The following is a 26,991-nucleotide window of genomic DNA, read 5'->3' as shown; positions in this document are numbered from 1 at the left end:
ATATTATATTGCTTCCGGTAAATATATAATTTATTACAATACGTAGATATTATATAAGCAGGTATATTATATGTGTAGTAAAAAATGTTAAACGACAAGACGACTGTAGCTAATAAATAGGCGTATACGTGATCCGATAACTACGGATCAAATCGATTATCATCACCATGTCATATATTTGAATCGTTCCGCTCACCTAAATATTATTTTTTTTCCATCATAGATACGTATCAATCGACTTACAACACAACGACCATAATAATATTAAAATTATCGCGTGGTGCAGTCGTTCCCAGCGCGTTTCACATCATTACGCACCGTCGAACAACCCTTGGCGATCACTCCATAACACTGCTGCAGTCACGTAGAGTGTAAGTATAATACCTTATTCATGCAGTAATAAATATTTTTAAATTAATATACAACTCCGACGTACCAGTTATACACATCACATGCCTATACAATATAATGTGTACGCCCGTACATTGTATACGATCCCTTTAGACTTCACCTCGGGTTTACGTCTGGGTTTCTACAGTTTTTGAATTAAAAAAAAAAAAAAAATTAAATTAAAATACGAAAACCTCCCGAACGAACGACGAGTGACGTCCAATTCATTCTCTATCTTTTTTTTTTTTTCAATTGGATGAGTTCAAAAATCTATAACGATATAATGAAGATATTTTATTTTTCTCCCGAAGGGGGCCGAAGGAGTTATTGACGTGGAACGATGTTTTGTGTGCACGTTCGACATAATATTATACAAGCGCACTGCAGAGGTAAAGTAAAAATAAATAAAAAAAAAAGTGTCCGCCGTCCGCTCTGCAGACTTCCCCTACGTCTGCAGCGAGCAATGATTTCATGTGTATACCTGTCTATATATATATATATACACTATGGCAGTATAAGTATATAATATATACATATATATATTTAAAATGTATAATGTGTGTATATTATATTATATTTAAGTACGTACACCCGACAGACGAGTATAAAAGACGGGACAACATGATATTATATTATATTATCCGCGTATTTTGCATGTATACTACCACAGTTCGATGCTCATTTCGCGACGTCCTCCCTCCACACCTCACACCCCACTACCGTTGCTCTTATCGCGACGGGTGCGGGAAAGTAAAAGTTATTTACAATATTCCGAACACAGAACGCTCGGGGAAATTGAAACATAATTGAATAGCTCCGTATTGTGTTCGACTAAGCGAACGCAACTCGACGAATGTTTTGTCGTTAACGTGCCATTAAGTTCGAACAAACTTTTCTTCGGTTTTTTTTTTTTTATCATTATTATTATTTATTTATTTATTTTTTATTATTATTTATTTTATTTTTCGACGTTCAATTCCCCCTCTAATTAGGCTACGGCGTTATTGAAAAATTCACTTTTGATTCATTTTTAAACCACCGCCGCCCATAACTTTCTTTTCACGGTCCAATGCAGTCGTCGTCGTAGTATAATATAATAATATGGAGTCTCCACCGCGACTTAAACCACAACGCAACAACGTTCCGCAGTTGAATGCGCGCGTGAGGCGGCGACTTCCGTGCAATTGACATGCTCCACTGTTGTTTTTTCCTTTAATCAGTTTGTCGAATAAAAATATAAATTCGTAATGACTTTTCCCCCCTCGAAATTAATTCACATTTGTCGAAAACACGCTGCATCGCCGGCCGAACTTATCCCTGTTTCTCGACTCGCCGGTCGAACACGATGTTTGCTTTGCGATAGTGTATACTTATTAATATTTGTTCAGCTCCTTTGAAAACAGAGATTTATAGTTATTGACATTTTACATAATATGTACGAATACGCTACGTACACACACATATATATTTATAATTATTCGATATAATACGCTTCATATGATGCCAAAAATTCACTTGCGGACTAAAACGAAAAACGTATATAATACTTATACCTACATGATATTATTATTTTATTTTTTATTGATCATAATAAGCCCTACAACTATGGCTATTAGCACTTTGTGGGTTTTTAGTATGTTTATTATTACTGTGTGGGAAAGTGTGGATGGTTTTAGGATTTGTCACTATAAAAACCCAGGTGGTCACCCATCCGGGAACTAGTGATACCGGCCGATGCTTGCAAACAGAACACGTTTCGTTACTGAATACAACCACCGTGTCACATCAGGCCTTTTATCATATTATTCTGACTTACATGCAGTACTTTTTTTTTTTTTTTTTTTTTTTTTTATTAGATAAAATAGAATATTTACAATCTGTAATTTATACATACAATAAGTAAATATGATAACAAAGAAAAGGTAGGTATACATGAATGGCGTGAGGAGGGAGGTCCACCAGTGTGGATACCCTCTAACTTGGGGGAGAGAGTTTTATTTTTTTATTTTTATTTTTTTTATTTATTTATTTTTTTTTTTTCAATTAGTGCAGGTCGGGATTTAGGAGATCACGACACCAGTGTCTTTTTAATCGACGTGGAGACATGCAGTACTTAAACATAATAAATAGTACAGTGTACCCATATGTACCTAATGTTCGATGACGACGAAACATAGCCCCCCCCTCTTCATCCGAGACTAGGATAGATGTCATCATTATCGTTCGTCGTCGTCTTCGCGAGTAATAGGTGAAAAATACACTCACTTGTCTAGTACCATTCCGAATCTATTTATATCGTAGCCACGTGGTGGTCTACAGCACAGATTTAAATTCGGTTAGGTAGGTACTACACTACATTACTATTTGGGTGACTCCTTTTTAATATAATATAATGTTTGTGTTTTTTACTTTCTTGTGTACGTACCTACTTAGTTGACTGAAGATTAAAAATCTCTTCTTTTGTTCGACCTTCATTTTCGGAGAATACGTTAATTCCGTGACAGCATATACCTTATAATAATAAAATGTATAACTGTATACACGACGACGTTGACGGCGTTCACGCGAAACTGGTGCGGTATGGCGATTAATGATTTGTGCAGTTTTCCATCAAAAACTCTCCTGCTAGAGGCTAGACCGTTGTTTAACCTTTTTACGACACCTCCACTCTTCTGGTACCCTAAATCCTCGCTCCGGACATCTTTACAACCCTTCCGTCCCTAACCCTTTCATCCACTGCAGACGTTTCGGTTTCAATTGCGTCATCTTATTCCTCTTCGTCGTTTCGGTTTCAATTATTGCGTCATCTTATTCCTCTTCGTCGTTTCGGTTTCAATTGCGTCATCTTATTCCTCTTCGTCGTTTCGGTTTGTCTAATGAATTCCGACAGACGCTTCCACCTCTTCGTCGTCGTATATTCAGCAGGATTTTCAAACGAACTGTTTTTTTTTTAAAGTATATATGCATATTTTTTTTTTAATATAAACCACGTCTGCCGGTGTGTCTCGTTCTTTTGCGGGACCACGGCAGGCAATAGGTACATTCACCGAGGTTGCAACTTGTAATTAAAAAGACCTGCAGTGCACTCACCGCACGACAACGGTTCCCCGGGAAATCCGGTTCGCGGACTCTGTATTTTATTGTTATTATTACTATTATTTTTAATAATGAAAATAATAATTACACGTATCGCGCGCGGCGCAGACGGTTTGACGCCACCGCCTCCGTCGCAGGAGCAGCAGCGGCAGCGGCGGCGTCGTCGTCGACACGGCCGAACGGTCGTGCGAACCGAATTAAAATGCCGCCAGATGTTTGATTTCCGGAAATTCCCGCTCGCGAGACCCCACCACCCTGAAACACCGTCACCGGGTACAACCCCTTCGGCGTTTTCGTTTTATTTTTTTATTTTCGGGGTGCGCTCGCGAAATGGTTTGCCAAAAACGAGCGGCACTGCACGCAAATAATATATATATATAGGGCCGTCACGATATCGCAATAATTTTCCATCGATGTGCGTCATTGTTTTATGTTTAGGCGTACCTATAGTGTTTTTATCGCGCCGCCGCGTCGTCAGTTTTGCGAAATCGGATTTTATCTATAGGTTTTCGTGCTTTCTTCGCCTAACCTAACCTAACCGTGAGAACTTTTTGTATATGTCGCCAACCGCGTTTAACCGATTAACTGCGTGCAGTCTCGTGCTTTGCACTCGTAGAACGACCCTCGATCGCGATTTTTGTGCGTACCGTTACGCGAAGGGGTTGTGCCAACATTTCAGACGTAGTTCATTTAAATAATTTTTATGTCTTATGCAACTACCTCGGCCGAACACGTCTATTTTTCTTCGGATGCGTTTGTAATACGTGTCTACGGGACGTATAGGCAGTGTGCATCAGCCTGTCTACTGGAGATTGTTAACATAATATTGTCAGCCAGCGATAATAATCGACCTGGAATGTAATTTAAATGTAGGTACCACATACGAATTTTCGTTGATTAAAATCTCTGTTTCCTCAACCACATTCCCAGGAAATCCTTTAAGAGGATACTCAACGCCAATGGCCTCTGGACTTTTTAGGCTAAGCATAATACGTAAAGTACACGCATCTATATACAAATACAATTAAGAACTAATAATCCCACTGCAGTTGAAGTGCCGTCGCTGGATGATCCCTTCCAGTCCCCCTACCATATAATATTTTTGTGCCATGGGGTACTACCACTTCTGACCTCCCTCCCACTTGTGGAGTCCCTGGTTCTTTCTATCACGTCTACTTGATGTACATATCGTTGAATAACCTTATAAAATGTTTGAGAAAAAAATCTCCTATTATGTCATCACGTCATTATGTGATAACGAATTTGGCGCGTCGAAATCTAACAGAGGCCAATATTATTGTATAACCCGTATTTGCATATAACGCGTATTATAAGTGCCTATCTATAATATCACATAAAAATACCGAGAACTTCGGTGACAATAGACAATAGTTAGAGACGCGCGGGTCCTCGACATTTGCAAGCTAAACCGGAAACCATTTAATAATAGAAACACAATATTAAAAACGAAACAACCGTCGTCTAACGGAATCTGTTCGCTAAATACCGTATTATAATATTATTGTAATATAAGTAAGCACGGAATAATAATTTACACAATATGCGTCGTCATATTATTATATCATAGTCTAGCCGAGCTAGCGCTGCTATATACTCGTGATGATGACGATGCTGTATCGTTATAAGGCGCCGCAGCAGAGTTTTGTACGACACATGATCTGCGCGCACTTATAGCACATAATATATAACATCGTATATAATATTATTATTACATAATATACGTATATATAGTGTACAGCGTTTGTTGATAATTAATTTCGACAACCCGTTTAAGTCGCGCGAGCACACACACACACACACACATAATATGTTCATTTTTGACTGCTGCAGCCAGTATGCGTGTGTGTGTGTGTGTTTTTGTGTGGCTCGTGTATACGCACGCCGTCCGCGTGGATTAACTAATGAGCGGATCTCGATGGGAGTGCGAGTAAGTATATACTATAATAATAATAGTACATGTATAAAGTTTGCCAGCGCGTCGACGTGTCACCGTCTCTTCGTCGAGTGTGCCGAGAGGGTGTCATGTAAACGTCAGCGAACCAACGATACTGCGAGGGGGAGCGGGAAAACAAAAAGGGACTACTGTTCTATAATATTATATATAAGTGTGTATTATTTATATGTATATCGTGTATATAGTTGTCGCGGGTCGGAGGTCGGAAGAGCGCTGCTGAGCAGGAAAAATCTCACTTATTTCTCCGAAATCAGCGTCGGCAGCCGCCGGGCGTCGCTTTTCAATACGGCTCTTCAGCAGTGTCTCGTATCATTATTTTCGTGTCATTACGGTATTAAATTAATAGTGACAATACAATAATATTATTAAACGCAGTCATATCATCGTATAATGTGCATTATACGTCATCATATAGGTAGTATTTTTACCGCGACTGTACGTGTCTCGTTTCCCGCGTCTTTTCGTCTTATCGATATCACAGGGTCGGTATAAACATAATTATACGAGCCCGTCTAATTACGAAGTATGTTATGCACATGTGTGTTTTGTCCTAGGTACCTATATTAAGGGAGGACACGCGCTGTGTGGTCGAGAACGAAAAAATTTGCGACGACGGGAATTCGTGCGTATGTCCACGACGGAAGTGAACACGGATGTGCATAGTACATATATATTATGTATACGTTCCCGTTCAAAGGTTAACGATTACCGAAGCCATACTGCAGTATAAGATATATATAGGTGTATGCCACAGTGCCGAGGAAGAGTCTCGAGCTGCACGCGGTGCGGGCGAGAATGATTTAATTAAATATTTAATCAGAAAACAATTCCAATTTGCTTTCGGGATTTGCTAGCGCCCGTCGCGGCATATACACTGCAGCGACGATGTGCGCGCGCGAGAGACGGAGGTCTCACGCGGATGTCTGGTAGGGCGGTGGCGTAGGTGGCGGGTGGTGGATGATGTGGCGAGGGGCTGAGGAAAACGCGAAGAGTGAGAGTTCGGCCGAGCATAATTATGCCAAAAGACTCGGCGGCGTGTAATTTGTAGCCACGGCAACAACTGCTGCGCCGACACCGTGCGGAGACTGTGTTTTAGCGTTTACAGTGTGCTTATTGTGTGCGTGCGTGCGTGCGTGTGTGTATGTGTGTGTGTGTGTGTGTGTGTGCGCCTCCCAAACGAATCGCATGTAATCGAAAGACAAAGCGCTTTTTACCGAACATATTATTATATCCTAGTGCCGCCACCCTTATAACCGCTCTTTTACACAATATAATATATTGTACAAAATATAAATTTTAATGTATAATATAATATATTGTATATACGTTAAAATGTCGTAAATATATACTCATAATATTGAATACGTTTGAAACGAGAGAATCGCGGAAGTGTAAACTTTTTTATGCTCTCGCCACTGTCCGTCCATGTACCACTCGGCACGACCCTCCACAATCTACATGTTATAACAATAATATTATATACCTATTCTACCGTCGCGCGTCGTCTGGTCGAATCATTACCCTTCCTTCACCCTTCCGTATCCGACATGCCGACGTCAATTATTTTCCACCGAGGAGAATTTGACCCACTGACGATCTTAATTCTATGCCCACGGCCCGCTAAAGTATAATAAAATCGTTAATAATACAGTTCGTTTATCACATTACTAAACAGAATCATGACAATTCGTAGACCGACCGATACGATGTGGTGCGATATTGGTATTTAATATCTATGGCTTATAGCTTTTATCGTGTCAAACAATCGTCGATTTCCGGGTAACATCGTTGATTGCACCGCAATAATATATAAAATAACAATATAATATAATATGTGTGTAATTCGGTTTAGGTTTTTAGACGACGAAACACGCTTAAAGCATAAACAAAAACTACAATAAACCATAACCGTCTTATCTGCATACAATACCTGTACACGTAATAACTATATACGGCGGTTTTCCGAACACAATACGATTTAACTGCCTCCGATTGACAAGATAATTTACTCGTATTGTGCTGCAGCAGTCGTCGTCGGGCGTTCTTACGGAATTAAGTGACGTGCGCGTAATTTTGTTTTTCAATGAGACTTATTATTATTATTACTTTGTATAGGCGTCACACAATGACGACTATCTCCCGTATAATAGAGACCGATTCATTTGAATAACGACTAAATGTCATTATTTGTACATTTTAATAATCAAACGCGTTTGGGGGGGGGGGGGGGGGTTACCGTTCGAATCGTTTTCACTCGCACGTTGAATTAAATAATAATTATTATTATTATAAACACCGACTCGATTATTAGTCATCTAATCGTTTGTTTTTACGTTCCTACTATGTGTAATGTTATAATGTGTTTGGTTCTCCTATAGTCCTAGTTACGCTCACTACGACTACAGCAGGTAGTTTAAAACAATGTTTTCGTGGTGCATGTTGTTTGCATTCGGCACCCATTCGATATAATCACGCTGTCCCCTGCGAAAACCACCAATCGAACGTTTTTGTTCGCAATAAATAATAATGATAATTATGCGAACTGGCATATTTTAACGGTACTTTGCAAAAGTTGTTTAGATTAGGTAACGAACAATGCGGCGAATGGCGATGATCATTATTTAAACGCCGGCAATGATCATTATTTACTGTAGAACACATATTTTAACGATTTCGAAGATAATAATCACAGCTGATATTATTATGTCATTTGGCACCGTGAAGGGTTAAAGAAGGTACGAAAAAACCGAAACTAATAAAATAAAATAATTGTTGTCGAAAAATTGAAAATAAAACGTTGTACTGAAAATAAACGTTTTTGCTTTTGTTATAAATGAAGAAATTGCTGTACAAATATAAGTATATTATAATATACCTACACATTTATTTTGTTGATTAATTTTTATAAATTTTTTATGCACGACCGCTTTGGAAAAAATCGGTCTGCTTCTAATATATTATTATACAACTTAAAAGCTAAACGATTTCTGTGTACGACTTAATATTTTATAAACTTTGAAAATATGCAATCTTACATATATTTTGATCGTATGAAAATAATTTTATTTATTTATTGTATAAATAAGTTTTTGAGTGGGTTTTTTGTTTCTGACCGATTTTTAGGTAAATGTTTTATTGTAATGCATTATGGTTACGTATCAACAAAAACATCTTTATAACTCGTAGATTTTCCTTGTAGCATGTAGGGAAATAATATCGAGTAGTGTTCTATATATGGTTTATTGTTTAAGTGTCAGCTTCGATGTTATTAACTTATAATAACAGCTAAGACTTGGATACATGAAGTGATATTTACTTTGGACTTACAGCATGTTAAGATTTAATTTTGTAAATTTAAATTTTTCACGAAAGTGATTCTTATTATTTTCGTTTCAAATTGATTATCTGGAATTATTTGACTCTGCAGCGAGTATTGGACAGTGGATGGATAGGTATGGTGTTTAACGAGATTTATGTGTTACATGGTGGGCATATATCGAAAGTTCCAGTTTTCCCATCAGATATTCACGAGTAAAAAGTCTTTAAATCAAATAATCTAATTAAATTTTTTTCAAAATTAAATTGAAATCATGTGAGCTTTTAATATTTTAACCCCTAAAATTATAGGGAAATATTTTATATATATATATTATCGACTAATAAAAATCAAAATTAGCCGCGGTTAGGAACAGTAAGACGTATAACATACTTAAAAATGTCAGTTCTTATATAATTCAATTTTTGAATACCAATTACATATACAACATCAACCGTGATGGCAGTGGCGGATCTATGGGGGGAGGGACGTGGCGATCGCCCCCCCCCCTTGGCCCCTCGGGCCTTTTTATATATATATATATATATATTTGATATATAGATCTACCATTTACACAATACATTTTTAAAAATTAATATTTATTAATTATTATTATCTTTGTCTAAGTAGCATGTTTCATGATAATTGATAATGAAGAATAGCTGTAATAATAATAATATCAATAATCACAGAATCAAACACGGTCTTAGAAGATAAGGTCGGACAACTTTACTTCCCACCCGCTTGCCGACTAGCCAACTACAATATTTCCTATTAATCAGGCAAAAACGTTTCCCGTGTAGCCGTAAAAGCGCTGCCGGTTAGACGTATTTTGAGGTTAGGAAGTTAAGGATTCGGTAAACATCGAATAGCCCGCCAATAGAAAAGATATAACATAATAATATCTTCTAAGACCGTGGAATCATACATAAATAAAATATATGTAATCAAAAGATCATCGCACAATTACATATCACAGAATATTAATTATTCTGTTGAAATTATCTGTGATACTGTGATTATTTTTCTCACTTTTAAGTTATTAGTTAATAACTTATGTAATTAGTAATTACTGTTTGGTGATTTTTATGAATATTTCTGTTTTATTTTAATTTGTTAATCTGATAAATTCATCGATCAGTATGAAACGAATTAGTGATTATTTTCACATAGTATCAATTAAATTTGTATTTTTTATTTAATGGCATCCCCTTACTATTTTTTTCCTACTCGTGCACTGAATCTAGATCATTTTTGTTCAATTTTTAAAGCATGTTCATCAGTTTTTTTGTATTATAAATGTACAGCCCTGATGCCCTGTTAATTACACACTGTGTTGTATAATTGAATTATTTATTGTCTTATATTTATCATAAATTAATTAGGTAATAATTAATATATTTAAATCTTAATAATAAAAATAAAAATTTTGCTTTTTAATTTAAGATGAAAATATCTGCATCTAAATTACATAATGCTTTGCATGTTTGCTTATTTCTTATTGTTTTTAATTTGTAGATTAGTAAATTGTAAAGATTAGTAAAGATTGTAAAAACATGGTTTCTCACGAATGGGTGATCATAGACTGACTGGCTTGGCTTTATTGCACACACATAAAGACATTATTGTAAACATAGAAGAAGTAATAAATAAGTTTGCAAATGAAAAAAAAAGAAACATTAAATTATTATTATAATTATACCTACCTATGTTTACACAAATAAAAGAACCTACAATCAATTATTTTAAGTGTTGTACTTCTTTTTCCATAAATTACTTAAACTACATCAAGTCTTCAGTTTTGCAGGTGCAAAAAATGTTTTTTTTTTTTGGCGGGGGGGGGGAGGTTGAAAAATGTATACTGTGATCATTTTATAGTATACGGATTATAACAATTTGATCCGAATTCGATATACGGATTTCCGAGGGTGGTGACCCCCTACACCCACCAAGTTTGACCTTGCTCATTGTACTTGTATATTACTCATGGATATTCCTATTCGGAATTCGCCCCCCCCCCTCTTTAACTAAGCTTCAGATCCGCCCCTGCGTGATGGAATCTATATTTGTCCGACGATTAATGACTCGGTAGCATTAGTCGTAAGTACTAAACTCACGGGTTATGAATTTTCAAATTTGTCGTTTGTCGCTGGTCAACTCTGTTTCATCTCGACCACTTAGTAGGTACTATTACGTATCTAAAATCACAGTCGATTATTTTAGACACACACACACCCATAATATAATATATAAACCTTATAACCCTTGTCTGGGGCGTATATTATATAGTTCTCCATTGTTACCCTGCTCGCAGAAATTATCAGAAACTTGTTGGCTATTACCCGTCCTCTTTTATTCACACTGACACTCACGCACACGTACACGTTGTACATCATCCTCACACCCTACACACACGCATAGACACATACACATACACACACACACACCTAAACGCGCGAGCAAACTATCGGTAACGGCAGAAGTGGCGGTGGTGGAGTCCGCGGTTTAAGGCTGGTTATAGCGTCTTTATGGAAAACTTGTCCGGAAGAAGAAGAGGAGTTAATGAGTTCCGTTGGAGCATAATAGATCGTCGCGATAACGAGTTTAAAGTCGCAGATGACTGGCGGTGCGGGTGAAGGGTATTCCGCGAATATCCGGTCCTTTCAATCCACCCCCCACCCTCATTTCCTTACGGCCTAAGCAGATGTGGGGTAGAAGGAGGAAGAGGTCGCGACGGGCGGCGGGGGGCGGGTAGATCATCTGCAGATTGTGATGACGTTACGAGAAACCTAACCTAAAACATTAATTGGCCGTGTCACCTGATTAATGACATTAATAATAATCTCATACCGCACACGCTCGATCAAGCTGACAAAACGTCTTCAGCCGCGCGGGGCGCACCGCCGCAACCACGCCGGCGAGGACAACCATTGTCACGTCAAAATACCCACCCCATCGCGCACCCCTTACGCTCCCCCCGCTCTCTCCCGCACCACTCTTGGTCGACGTTAATAGACATAATTTATCATCTATTTTATTATTTTCCCGAGAATGACGCGCCGAGCGAAACGCCGCCGCCGCCGCCGTTCGATGATTAATAAAACTCGGATATCCTGACTTATGGGCACGAGGGCGGTATTTCGCGTATATTCACCCCGTCAGCAAACCACCATCCGCCGGTGTGCGATGGAAGACGTGATGCGATGCAAGAAAGCGGCTATACGCTGTTTAAATGTATAATAATATATACTTACCTACCTAAATATATACCATGCATGTTACCGACGCAATATACCTATCGGTTCTGAGATTTTCAACTGACGCGATTATTGTGATTGTTGTTATTAATTGTTATGATTGTATTATTATGTTCAAAGCCGGATCGCGGATACGGAATAATGTATTGGCGTGCGTCAAATTGTTATTACATTTTACGTCAAATATTGTAAAACGTTATACTGTAATATGTCATGCCATTCATTTTTCGTGTACATGCGGGTTATTGTGTTTCGTACGAAGGGACTGTAGGTGGTTTCCAATTAATTGATGTAGTTATTTCTTAAAACGAATACTATTTTCATCGTCATAGTTTCGAGGGTCATCATAACTATATAATGTTAAACATTATTGTAACAATATTTTAACTTTCTGGTAAAATCATGTAAAACCATAATATATAACATTAGGTATATCGTTATACACACTGTAGTACCGATTGTTGGAAAAATCACACGTGATTCTCATTAAATTATTCATGACGGAAACACAGGTAGTTTTAACATTTCGATTAACGCACGCCGCGCCACTCCAAAAGTCCAACACTTTATTCCTACTGAATTTAATTATAATTATAAGTAGGTAATATTTTTATTTTTTTGTTTCGTTTAAATAAGCGGTTCATATGAAAAGCGCACGTAACAGTGCGGAAATAATGTCCACGAGTAACACTTGTAGAAATTAAAACCGTTTAAATAAGATCCAATTAAAATGCAAATTACCTTTTGTGTCGATGAAAATCGCGTACATATTATTGTATATTTTTTGAATAACGCATGACGGACCTGCCTGCAAAAATCCAGAAACTATATGAAATGCTAAATACTTTCGAGAAAACAATATTATAACGTGTGAATTGTTACGCATTGAGAATTGAAAAGCTCAAAAGATCGCCTTGTTGTCGAGCTTGCAGCCGGCGGTACATTTTGTGTGGTTACTGCTGGTAACCGCATGTCGATATACGTATACAAAGTGTTTACGATAATCGTTTGAAAATATCCAAGCATATACCAGCCAAATGCAGCGGTGCGGTTACGAGAAAGAGTTGCGGTTGTCGATGAGGACGACGCTTTCCGATATAATAATAATACGCGTAGGTGGTGCCTCCCATTACTACGACGATTGACCTTTTCGTGTCGCCGCCGTTGTCGTCGTCGTCGGGTTAGGTATTTCATATATTATTACCTATATGTATATCTACACAATACAATACAATCGCGTGCCCGGAACAATAAAATAAAAAAAAAAGACGGCAGATTAATGGACTATTTTAATGTTGGTAATATATAGAGTATATAATATGTATATATATAGTGTACACGCGTGTGTCATATATGCAGAAACAAACTGTGTGCATTTCTTCTTTCCTAAAACGCAGCTCATTAATAATAATAATAAAAAAATAAACTAAAACGTTAATAACAAAGTTATAAGTAAAACACCGGTTTGTATGTACGTTTATTGTTTTTTAGTATGGCGATAATAATTTTTCTCGTGATTTTTTTTTTCCCCCGATTCGGCCATTAGCGATACCGTACGGCTGGCACCAAACGTCGATGATGAAGACGTCTACGTCTGTTATAGATATAATATCCATGTACGACCGTTCATTTATATATTGTCGTTGTCGTGTATAATTCCTCTGCAGGTATATAAAAGTTTTATAATTTTTATTAGAACACCGCACGAAACAATTACCGCCCCGACCGCCGCCGCCGCCACACGGTTGCGACCGTATCGCCAGCGTCGGCGAGACAAAGGCGAAATCGATGGTTAAAAGGTTTTTGATAAAAGCCGTATAAAAAATAAATAGTAATAATAAAAATAGCGTCGAAAAAAGGGAAGGAAAAAAAAAACGCGCGCGTGTCCCGTAACAAGTCATTTTGCGGCTGGCGGGGGAGGTGTAAATTATCGCACGCGAAAACCCGCCACGACGATAAAATAAAACAAGGAATAAAAATTGGTCTCCGAGCATATTATTATACGCGTGTTTACAATAATACCTACGAAAACCATGGTACATATACCATACATTTATTTTATGTTATATCATGTACCGCAGGGGTGTATCTGGTAGATTAGGTTAGGTATTTAAATTAATACAACATTATGTGTGTAGGTACGATGTAAACGGCGCGGTGGGTGAGCATATGCCTACACGCAAACGGCAGACTATAATTCAGTGCATAGTGTATATGGTATACTGCAGTAAGTAACATACATAAAACGAGTCGTCCGAATACCGATTTTTTCTCGAAATAGCTCAATAATTGCGAACCGTAACTTGGCGCCGGCAGGCTCGCCGAAGTGATAAAAATATATTGTGCGCATACATTGGCGATATTATTATTTATTATGACGTAGAATAACACACAATAAATCGTATGAAAAATTTGGTCGACAAAGTCCACGGGCCATTGATAATTTACTCGAGTACTTATAAATACAAATTATGTTTATAAGTTTTAAGCTGCAGAGTGCAGCAATAGGTCTACTGTATTAAAAAATAATAATTTTTCCGGGGTATTTACTCAAACACTTTATCATATTGTCGTGCACAATGCTCGTTGTTTCATAATATTATATAGGTACCTGCGTTAAATTTAGGCACTAGAAAACCAATGTTGAACGCGCCTGGTTCACAATAAAAAAAAATATATCCTGTTTATAATATTATATAATCATGATTTGGTTGAGTTAACGTGAAATATTTTATTTTTTTTGAAATACCAAAATAATTTATGCATTGATATCACCAACTATGGAATAGTTATTGTGAGTGACTCGCTGTATTAATAATTTAATTTTTTTTTTTGTATCATTATAATTATGTATAATAATTATAATGATACTCGTATAGGTACGGTTTAATTATTACTTTTTTTATATAAATATAATAAGTTTGATATTATGATAATATAGTATTCCGGAAAATGTTGACATTTATGATTGGCCGATTATATTACATAAAAAATTAAAATTAAACTTATTTACATAAATATTTTTGTGAACAATACTTGTGATTAATTTTCACTAAAATCATGGGGTATAATATTAAAATATACTAAGACAATACAAGCATAATTGAATATAAAAATTATACTTAATTTTTTTTAAAGTAATATTTCATAACTTATTATTATTTTGTATTCAAACATTTCAAATAATTTATTTTTGTCTAATAATTTTCAGTGACTTGTTCTAGTTACATATATTGTTTATTATTTCCGTCAAAATGAGTTTGCACTTATTGAATGATTGTTCAGCATAACATTTTACTTATTACTTATAATTATTATTATATGATATTACCTGCATTATGAATAGCGCATAAGTTTTATAAATGAGTAATTTATAATAAGTGGATCAAAAAATTATTTTTTTGATTGACCCAAAGAAAAAATGATCAAATTTAAATTCTTATACCATATAATATCATCTTATTTTCTGAAACGCTCTTCTGCAGAAAATGTAACGGGAAAAAAATAAAGAAAATAATATACATACGTATTCATACCAATAAATCGTAATAATTATTATTATAGCAAACAATTTAATTATTATGCAGCACATGGGAAACGGTGGCGCGAAAGTCTGTTTTCTATAGCCGAATCGTTTTACGGACAAAAAAAAACCTCATCCAAAACACTGTAAACTCGTCGGTAACTCCTATAATGTATGTCTTGTACACTTGCTGCACAGACAACACTCTGCTAGGTTATTATATTATATTAAAAAAAAAAAAAACCATATTTCTGATACGGTAAGTGTTATTACAAATTCAGTTTAAAATGTTTTTTTTTTTTTTTTTTTTTAATGGTTTCCTTCAGTATTCCGTTATTATGTATAGGTTTATGTAAATGTGCGCATATTGCCAAAGTTTAACCCTCTATAATATAAGAAGCTCGGATTAAACTTTGGTGTATAGACGTTTAACGACCCCGAGACTGTTATAATGTCATGATGTGGAACATAATAAAATACCTCATATAGCGCGTTGTAAAATTCGAGAATAGAAAATATTATTATGGCTTCTTGATTATGCGTTCCGAAAACGAACGGTACAAAAGTGTTATAGGTATATAGCCATCACATATCATAATATCTTTATTATGTGAAGTGTATAATAACTAAAGTGAGTTTGCAGTGCAGTGCGTGTGCGCGTGCGAGCCCAAAATACATACTGTAACGAGGGACACTGTGGTCGTAGTTTAACTACTACGGTTAGTTTATTTTAAATGTTTGTAATATCAAAAACTAAAATCAAATTAATATACAGTCTTAAAAGAAGGGAATGGCACGAAACTTCGAGTTATCGATTTTTTCTTCAATTATTCTAATAAAATACTAAATTATTGATATTGTTGATAATTTTTCGGCAAAACATGTATTATATACCAAGAACGGTGGGTCGAAACCATGCACTGGACCCGGTCTGATCACGGTTAATATCATATTATCATTGTGACATTAAAATCTGTATTCATAATATTATAATGTTATATTTTTCATTATAATATTATATTGTATTTATATTATAATGAATTATTATTTGAATTAAGTAATAACACATTATACGCTATGACACGTCATGCAGTATCTCCATGTTCTATAGCCACTCTCTTTCCCGTTTTTGAAAAACTGTTATTGTTATTCGTGTTTACATTAGGTATGGATAGTTTATTATGTTCATAATTTGTTTTTTATTATAAAAAATCGTATTAATTTTATCTCGTTATATTATACCTATATTATTTATTGCGTCGACAATGGGCCTTCGACGACTTGCGGGTCATGACAGTGCGCCCATTGTGATGTAGACAACGATAATTTCATACTCACACACACACACACAATGCAAGTATACAATCGTAAATAATATATACATATATGTATATGAGTATACACATTTTGGTGACCAGAATGCCATCGCGTGTTTCTTCGACAAACACGAGCTACAGAATACCTACTGTTTTGTCCAAAATCTTTGGGATTTATTCGATCAGATATAACGATGATTTTTATGTATTATTTTGTATTATATTTTGATCTGGAAGAATTCAAAAAATCCGAACCCCGGGGAAACGTGTACATATACACGATATATTATATTATGACACGATGCACTATTGCTGCATTCGATTATGGTAATAAATTCGATACGATTTCCTTTTGACGGAATTAAAGGCACCCCACCGGGAGCACCGAGAAACGTCTCGTAAACAAATATGATTACTCAGTCTAAACATGTGTTTCGGTGTGCCTTTATTAATTACAACTCTGGCTTAAGTTTTTAAATTAGTCGCATCTTAATTTCGTTTTATACCTTTAGAACTATGTAAGCAACTTATTTTACGAAGCTAAAATTACTTTGTAATTATAAGGTAAATACACTAAATACAACTTGATCATTAATTATAAAATATATATTGACTCGGATTAACGGTATATGCATTTAAAAGTTCTCTCTTACAGTTTTATGTTATTTCAGACTCGAAACTTTAACCACGCGAGCACATGCGGGCCCGTTAAAACTCAAGAGCATTTTTGTAATCGAACGAATAGCATTCAAATATGGCCTTGAATTAATTTTCATTCGTAGTTGTTTTTTATTGTATATATACCCACACACAAATACGTAAATCTCCTGTGTCATTGCTCATGTTAAATAACGAATAACAATGCACATCCGTTAATCACGTGAACGTTAAATCATTTCCGATTGACCGTATCAAATTTTTAGTATAATAATAAATAATAATTGGTATGAAATTATTACTTCATGCCCATATGATTACGAATTGGATTAAAAGAGGAAGCTATTACAGTGGATAATAGTCGTTAGAGGTGCAATATCACAATAACGTATAACTGTCTATATAGTTTGAAATTGTTATAACTTCACTTGAACATTTTTTTTTTCAGAGATATTTTCATCGCCGTCTACATAAAGGCTTACGTTTTATTTAGGTCGTTAATTATATTGTCAACAACATTCGGTAAAATAATGAAGTTTCAACACGAAATAACCTAAAAGAAATCGATAAGTTTCGTACGAAAATTGTGTTTTTGTTTTAAAATATTAACCAACGGTTTATATGGTGTACAATTAATTATTATTAAATTTAAATTATAACCGCAGTGATATAATAATGCGTGGTTACATAATACTTAACGGAATATTATAATTTGTCAGAGATCTTATACTATTATGCTTTATTTACTAATATCGAGATCAATGATCAATGTGTTATGTTTATAACAATCCTTTATTATTAAACATCATTACAAATTCAACGTATTCCCCATAGCTTGTTTCAAATTTAACCAACACTATATTAAGATAGATGCCAAGTCAATTGTAGCTGAAAGCTTGATTTTTACCTAGCTTTTTAAAAATTAATGTTTTGTTATGCCATTGATGAAACTTTTTTGATATAATGCACATACACTTTGAAATTTGAGTTGCAACAAATAATAATTATTCATTTTTTAACCAAAAAAAAAAAAAAAAAAAATGAATAATTTAAATTTTTACACATAAGAATACATCAAAAGCGTCCCACAATTTAAATATTTTAATATGTAATCAATAAACATAACTCGAGACTCAGTAGACGAATCGTATACAGTGGTAGTGTATAAATGTATAATATTTTTATTTTGAATTTGAGTTTAAAGTGGTAATTTCTTTCAAACATTATCATCCGTCTACAGTACGATATATAAAAAAAAAAAAAAAACTGGATCGATATTATAATAAATGTTTAAGTCAGTAAATTATACCAATCCAAATAGTAACACACTAACAATTTAAATATGAGTTTTAAAATTATTCTAAAGAAGCTGCGAGTATGCAAAATTAATTTTCATTAATTATATAAAATTAAAAATGTATGTTGGTAGAACTTAAGATGATAGGTACTATTTATTATGTTCTTAATCCTTCAATATTAATAATTAAAATAATTATTGTATCATGTTAAAATATTATAGTTTAAAAAGGTTTGTTTTTATATTTTTTTATAGGTTCATCGGAGTCGTTATTGTATACGAATGAATCCTAACGAAAATATTTTATTTTTGAATAAAAAAAGCTGTCAAGTTTTTATAGAACCAAAATTTAAAATCAAAAATTAAAAATAAGCAAATAGGATACCAATCTATACCGAATGCGATGGTATTATCTACGAATAATTTCTTACTTACATAGTAGAAATGTTTGTATTGACTTTAAAATGTTTTATTGTTGGTAAACTATGAAAATAAGAAAACTTTTATGAATTCGCACGAATATTGCAGTTTTGCATAACATACACTGCACGTCATAGGAGCGATACATTTCGATCCAACTTAAATATTTTATCTGTGATTAAACACTGACATTATTTAACAACAGTAAGTAGGGGTGTCAAACTTGTTATGGAACAATATTATTATACATATATTATCATATTTAGACAGCAGATATGAACAATCCGACGAACGTTTCGAAGCGATTCACACCGCGAGAACCGCGTGACTATAAACCGATCAATTAATATGGAGATACGATGATAATAATATCATATTATGGTTTCCACGAGTCTTTGTAATAATGAAACTATTTTCGACACTTCATACGCATTCGAGAACAATTCGCTATTTATTGTGACTGATACTATTATCGTATAAACTATTGTGTGTGTACTATACCGATACGATTTCCGGGACATTTCTCGAAGGGTTCGAATATAGAAGACAAACGTTATTGTTTTCTTTCCTCGTCGTCGTTGGTGTTTACGGGTCATAGTTTCGAATGTGTGTCTTTTAAAACCGTGTACATACATATATATGTATGTATATATATATATATATATATATGCAACGTTGTCGGGGAAGGACCCTCGCGCTCAAACTCACACACAAGTTCATATATAAATTTTGTATGTTGGTGTGTTGTGACGGTGTGTGAATGTGTGTCTGTGTTACGCGTATGTTCAGATACACCGCCTAATGCGGCGGCGGTGGCGTCGGCGGTGACCGTTCGGACGGACGGCGCCCTTAACCCGAACGGACACAAAGTGGACGTTTGACAAAACCGACCCTTTAGATTGTATTCAAATGACAGGGATCCGTGGCAGGGTGGATGGATGTGGGTGGGAGGTTGATGGGAGGGATGAAAAAAGTCACAGAAAGGAACACAATAAAAATAAACCCGTCGGTAATATATATCCGACCCAATAAAATGCGATATGACTTTTGCGGTCGAATCTAGCCCGGGAGACGGAAGGGGCCGAGCGCGCATTGTACGTATATGTAAATCTCGGGGAATGCGTGTTATTGGATTCCTTCCGGCGCGTTATTTCTTTTCAATTTCCGGAAACGCGTGCCGGTGAAATTGTTGACCTGCGATAAGGGACGACGGACGAGCCTTTTTTCACTTCGCCTCCCCCCACCCCCACCCACCACCACGCGCCCGTCATTTCGATGCCAAATGTCATTCAGAGAATACGACGTCTCGTAAACCACTGCGGCCGAGTCCCCGCCGCCGCCAGAGCATTGCACAATTTCAAATATTTTATTATAATATTACTTATTCATTGTGTGTCTAGTTGTAGTATATAAAATGCGAATAAGCGTACAACACTAAACAATCCGACCGGCGTAACGGTGGTGGCCGATTCGACGAGGGACGGCTTGGTATCGTATCCGCTTGTTGGAGTATTAGACGTTTAAAACGGCAAAAAAAAAAAAGGAAAAAAACTCCTATAATATGTGGGTAGGTTGGTAGGTATATTATGCATAACGTATACCATTATACAGCTCTTAGTATAATACTTTTCTCTGTCTTGTTTTCTTTGTGCGTCATAACGCGAAACATAATATATAATATATTATTAATCACCTCCACAATGTAAATACGTCTCTTTTGAATGACAAAAGCCAATATTCACTGTTGTTGCGACTTCAAAATCGATAAGGACAAAAAATATTCTCGATAAAAAAACAGAATATTATAGATGACCGCGCTAGCTGGGTCGTTAGGCGTAAACACGAATCGCGGACTGCGATGATGGTGATCTACTGTCCTTCGATATGAACATAAATAATTTTGAATTTTTCTAATATTATTCGAACGTCTTCGATTTTCGTTGATGATGTTGGTGGTGCTGCAGTACCGAGCGTCAACAATCGACTTTGCTGTGATCCCATCATCATTGAAAAGACGATCGGCTGCTAAGCTGCAGTGCACATACTAATATTAATAATAATAGAAACACTGATACTATCACTCTCGATCGTATCGTGTGTGTGTGTGTGTGTGCATGTGTGACGTGTACAGTTGTTGTCACGAGTCACAATCGTCAGAACCCGCGAATTAAAAAACACAATAAATTCTCACCGCTGTCATAGCGTTTCATATTATCATTATTATTATTATTATCGCCACCGTCATCGTATACACACGGAGGCATTATCGTCGTCATGTGAAATGCCACAAGTCCACTACTATTCATTGTTCGATTCGAAACGTCACAGAGAAGAACCCGAGCGCGCGGGGTCCGTCCGCCCGACCGTAACGGTTGTCGGAGTAGGTACACACGAGCTACAGCCCCGGTAAATATGTATAGGTATAATATGTATGGATGATATTACAAACGCCAAGTATAACTATAAAGTATATATATATATAAGTGTTATACAATATAATGCAATAGAGAGGTAGTATACCTATATATGTGGTACTATTTGTGCAGGAAATGGACAGACATTGGTAAATTGAAATGGGAAATGATTTCTAATTACGAACACATCTATTATACATATATTTTTGGGTACAATATTTTATTGTAATATTATTATATTATTTCCACGATATATATATTATAGGAATACGTGGAACGCGAGCGCGCGCGCGTGTGTGTGTGTGTATCTGGTCGAATTCACTCGTACCGGAAACGTCTTGTAACGACGTGTTATACAATGAACAATTTTTATTTTTATTTTTTTATTTTATATTATATATAGGTATGAAAACCACCCCTTCTTCTCGCAGACAATAGATGAAATATCGTTTTTTGTTGTATTATTCGCCCACGATTTTACATTCACAATGAACGGTTGTCTTATGATTTTTTTTTTTTTTTAAATGTATATTTTATTATTATTCTAATAATTTTTTTTCTCACCTCTGCCGCCGTCGAATCCCTTGTATACGGGTGGGCACCACTCGGCGCATTCGCGTATCCGTGTGTATTGAAAGGGTTGCGAAATTGGAATTTAATTGGGAAGGACGGCGGCGGCTGCTGCTGCTGCTGCGTGAACAAAACGACGACGACGACGGTGCCTCCCACCTGAACAATTTTCCAATCCTTTAACACAATAGACTCATTACTCGGTTTTTGGCATTTCCAACGGCCTATACACTGCTCGCTGCCCCGCCACTACCCGTCCGTGTACCTCGCCGACAGTCTTAAACAATAGGCTGATTATAGTAGTACATTATTTATTCCTTAAACGAATATTCTCTCGTTTTTCACCGTAATTTCATTACAAAAATAATAATAATAATAATCATAATAGATGTGAGGTGTGCGTGAGGAAGGGCGGCTATACGTTCGATTATTATATAAAACAATTCGAGCGTCTTGAAATCGCCGTCGCGGCGTCACGACAATACGGATTGATATATATATATATATATATATATATATAATAAATATGACGAATATTGTTTTGAGATTAAGGTACACGAGATTCGCGAATATCGCATTCCTATAAATGTTAACCTCGCCTAAGATGTACAAGGGAATTTAAAAAAACAATGTTTTTTTACGATAAAAACTTTTGCGAATATTTCATTACGATTCAATCATCAATACGTTTTAATTTTAGATTCTGAGCGGAGCGATGAATGTATTGATTTTACCATGATGTGTGTTTTTATTTTATTTTTTTATTTTTTATTTTTTTGTGTCTGTCATTATGTTTTGGGGCAGTAAAAATGCTTCGATTTTTGACTTCAGTACCTCGTTCGATCAGAAAGTGAATCTAGTTGGTACTTTGGGGGGTCAAAAGTAAAACATTCTTAATACTTTTCTAAATAATCGAGAAAAACAAACTATAAATTAAGGGAAAAACGGGAAATTTTACGCACACTCATTTTTCGACTAAATCGATTTTGGTTTTTAATGTAACTATAAAACGAATGACCATAAATACATGCAATTTTCACCGAATGTTTATATAAGTATATTCTATGGACACCATGCAATTTTCAAAAATGTTCGACTTAAGTTGAACTATTCATAGGCATTGGAAATTTTTGATCATTATTAGTTTTTTTAAAATTAATATCGATAAAAATGTATTTGTTTAGGCAGAAAAGCTTGAAAATTTAATACAAGGCTCTTAACATATTGTTACAATAGCAGTTGAAAAATAAAATAAATTCATGGTTACAATTTTTTTTTATAAGCATTCAAAGTTTGAATTTTGACAAAATACGTAAAAATCACGAAAATTCACAAATTATTTTAAGCTAGAAATTCATAAAAAATTTTCTTTTTAAATCTAAGATTTCAAAATTTAATACAAGATTCCTTACAAGTTTTTCAATCTTTATCACAAATAAAAATTCCACCGGATATTCAAATTAAATTTTTATGAGCATTTGAAATTTAAATTTTTACAACATTGGATTTTCACTTTTAGCGATTTCCTTATTTTGGTGTAAATTTTCAAAATATTTAGATTTGTTTTGAGCTGTTTACTGACATTTTAATTTTTCAACTTTTTTAGTTTTTTTTTCTATAAATATCGATAAAAATGTATTTGTTCGGTAGAAAAGCTTGAAAATTTAATAAAAGGCTTCTAACACATTGTAACAATAGCAGTTAAAAAATATTAAAAATTCGTAGGCACGATTTTTTTTTTAAGCATTTAAAGTTCAAATTTTGACTAAATACGTAAAAATTACGGCAATGTTAAAATTATCTTAGATAGAAATTTATAAAAGTTTTTCTTTTTAATTCTAAGATTTGATAATTTAATACAAGGCTCCTAACATATTTTTACAATAGCAGTTGCAAAATAAAAGGAATACATAGTCACAATTTTTATTTATAAGCATTTAAAGTTCAAATTTTGACAACATATTATGTAAAAATCACGAAAATTCGTAAATTATTTTATGCTAGAAATTCATAAAAAATTTTTCTTTTATATCTAAGATTTGAAAATTTAATACAAGGGATATTTTTATAATAGCAGATGAAAAATAAAAGAAATACATATAGTCACAATTTTTTTTTACAAGCATTTAAAGTTCAAATTTTGACTAAATACGTAAAAATTACGGCAATGTTCAAATTATCTTAGATAGAAATTCATAAAAATTTTCCTTTTATATCTTAGAATTTAAAATTTTATATAAGGCTTCTAACATATTTTTACAATAGCAGGTGAAAAATAAAAGAAATATATTAGCACAATTTTTTTTTACGAGCATTCAAAGTTTGAATTTTGACAACATGTGTAAAAATCAGGAAAATCACGAAAATTCGCAAATTATTTTAAACTAGAAATTCATAAAAATTTTTCTTTTTAAATCTAAGATTTGAAAATTTTTAATAATCTATAATATATTCTAGACAGATAAACCGTCTTCGCTCAGAATCGTTTTTCGTATACCATATGATATAATATATTAATATCATTGGATTCAAATTTAATTCCGCATCCATTTGAGTAACCCACTTTTAACCTACTATACAGCAGAGCGACATCCACGACTTAGCCGCCTTTTTTTTATTTGGACACATTAGTTAATACATATGAACATTTTGAATTGAAAGTTTACTTAATATATCAATATTAGTATTTTATTGTGAGCTAACACGTGACAGAAGTACTACAAATGTTGTACAGTAGAAATCAAATAATAACAATAATATAATATGTATAGTGGGTTAAATATACAATATATATAATATATATATATATATATGTTATATAGGTACCTGATATAGCCATATAGGACTGTGGACGAGTGGAAATGAAGACCATCGGATATTCGCATATAGAGCATATTATAATGCAGACGTTCTCGATTTCGTATATTAAATATTTTACACGGATGCAGAAATTCCAAATTCCAAAGACTACAAAATATTTATATTGTTATACGATACATATATTATATTGCCATCATCATGTGTGGGGACATGGATATATTTTATCGGGTTCTCTTTTATATTCAAAAAATATTTCAACGATTTTGAAATGCCAATATACGTGTCCACTTGGTAGGTTTGTTCTTATATTACAACTCAAATAATGACAGACAGTAAGGTGAACGCCTTCTTTTATGGTGTTGCAATAATACAGAAAAGTAATGTAATAGATATTATACTTTTATTATCGAATAATAATAATCATTATATCATTCGAGTCAGTTGTTCGAGAAACGGCGCACGTACCTACCTAAAATCTATTTAATCTTTTACGATAGCTTAATCGTGATTTTTCAATAATTTTATTATAATATAGGTAAATAGGTTATTTGTTGTTAAAGTGAATTTCGTGCAACGAAATGTTACACTCTACAATCGTTGTCCATTGTTGGCTTGCCTATAGTGCATCAATTATAAATACTTCTTAGTCCATTATATTATTGAATTGATATTATCAAGTGCTCAAGACAAATGATAAATATTTTTAAGTCGCTATGTTGCTAAAATTATCTACGTGTTGATAATATGTTAATTGTTTGACAACAATTGTCTTTTTAATTTCAGATAATATATTGTCGTCGACACTGATTTAAGTCGTTCCAAAGAGCACATCAAAATAAAAACTATATTGCCATGCATTATTCCTATACTAGTTTTTGTGCAAGTTAAACTGCAAAATACTTAAGTAAGGTTAGTACTTAGAAGTTCAAATATAATTTCATAGTTAAAATACCTATATTTTTTAAACTTTTTTTTTCTTTACTTAGCAGTTAGTTAATCGTACGAGACGTATAAGATAAATTCTTATTGAAATCCTTGCACAAAGTCTTAATCCATTGAATGAACAAGAGAAGAAAAATATTATTAATGGTAGATTTTTTTTTAGTATATGAAAAGATAATATAAACTCAATATAATATCTTTATTATTAATCACTTTTCATTATTATTTTATTTTAATTGTAAGTGTTTTTTACTTTTTATAGATATGTAACAATAAATGTTATGCTTGCAGATAATACATCGACAATTTAAAGAACAAAAAAAAAAAACTTACATTCATAATAAATGTACCTTTGTATAGTAGAATGGGTTACGAGGAATAAATCATAACAGAAGTTAAAACACTTTATTGTTTATAGGATACAAAATTAATGTAAGTAGGTATATAATTATTATAATACTATCGTTATAAAACTAATATTAATCTAAACGTACCTCTATACCATATACAGTTTGGCTTGAAAAATGCTATTGAAATGACAATTTATTAGATTATGTAGAATACTTAAAATGAATTTATATAATTTTAAAAATATAAATGATTTGAAATTGTATTTAAAAAATGTTGATTTTACAATAATTAACATATTATGTAATTTTGTAAATTTATTTTAGTGATATGTATTAAATTGCCAGTATAATTTAATTCAAATAAAACTCTCCATCACAAGCTATAGGCTTATAGGAGAGTTGCAAATTGTTATATTTTATCTTATAGATACATTATTTGTACATGTTTCTTGATTTGCATAATATACTATTATTATTATTATTATTATATGTATATATTATTGTTCCTTTAATATTAGTAATAAAACGTTAATTGTGGTTTGGTGTGGGGAGGTAGGACGCTCAATAGCAGAAACGCTCTGAGTTTACGTACCAGCTGGTATTGCGAGCTCCCGGATGGGTGACCATTTGGATTTTTAGCAAAAAATC

The 26,991-nt window shown here is 34.0% G+C and overlaps 1 long non-coding RNA gene across 1 annotated transcript; it reads left to right on the top strand.

Moving 5' to 3' along the window:
• The first annotated feature begins 234 nt into the window (after positions 1-234).
• On the top strand, positions 235-26,524 carry LOC149056730 (uncharacterized). The gene is made up of 4 exons (XR_016191241.1): positions 235-371; positions 25,835-25,960; positions 26,038-26,140; positions 26,256-26,524. It is a non-coding gene; the product is annotated as an uncharacterized LOC149056730 (long non-coding RNA).
• Positions 26,525-26,991: the final 467 nt, after the last annotated feature.

The sequence above is a fragment of the Diuraphis noxia genome, unplaced genomic scaffold, assembly GCF_037042655.1.
Source record: "Diuraphis noxia isolate RWA-SAM2 unplaced genomic scaffold, SU_Dnox_SAM2 contig0003, whole genome shotgun sequence".
NCBI classification, from domain to species: Eukaryota; Metazoa; Arthropoda; class Insecta; order Hemiptera; family Aphididae; genus Diuraphis; species Diuraphis noxia.
This window is presented reverse-complemented; position numbering and strand designations above follow the sequence as displayed.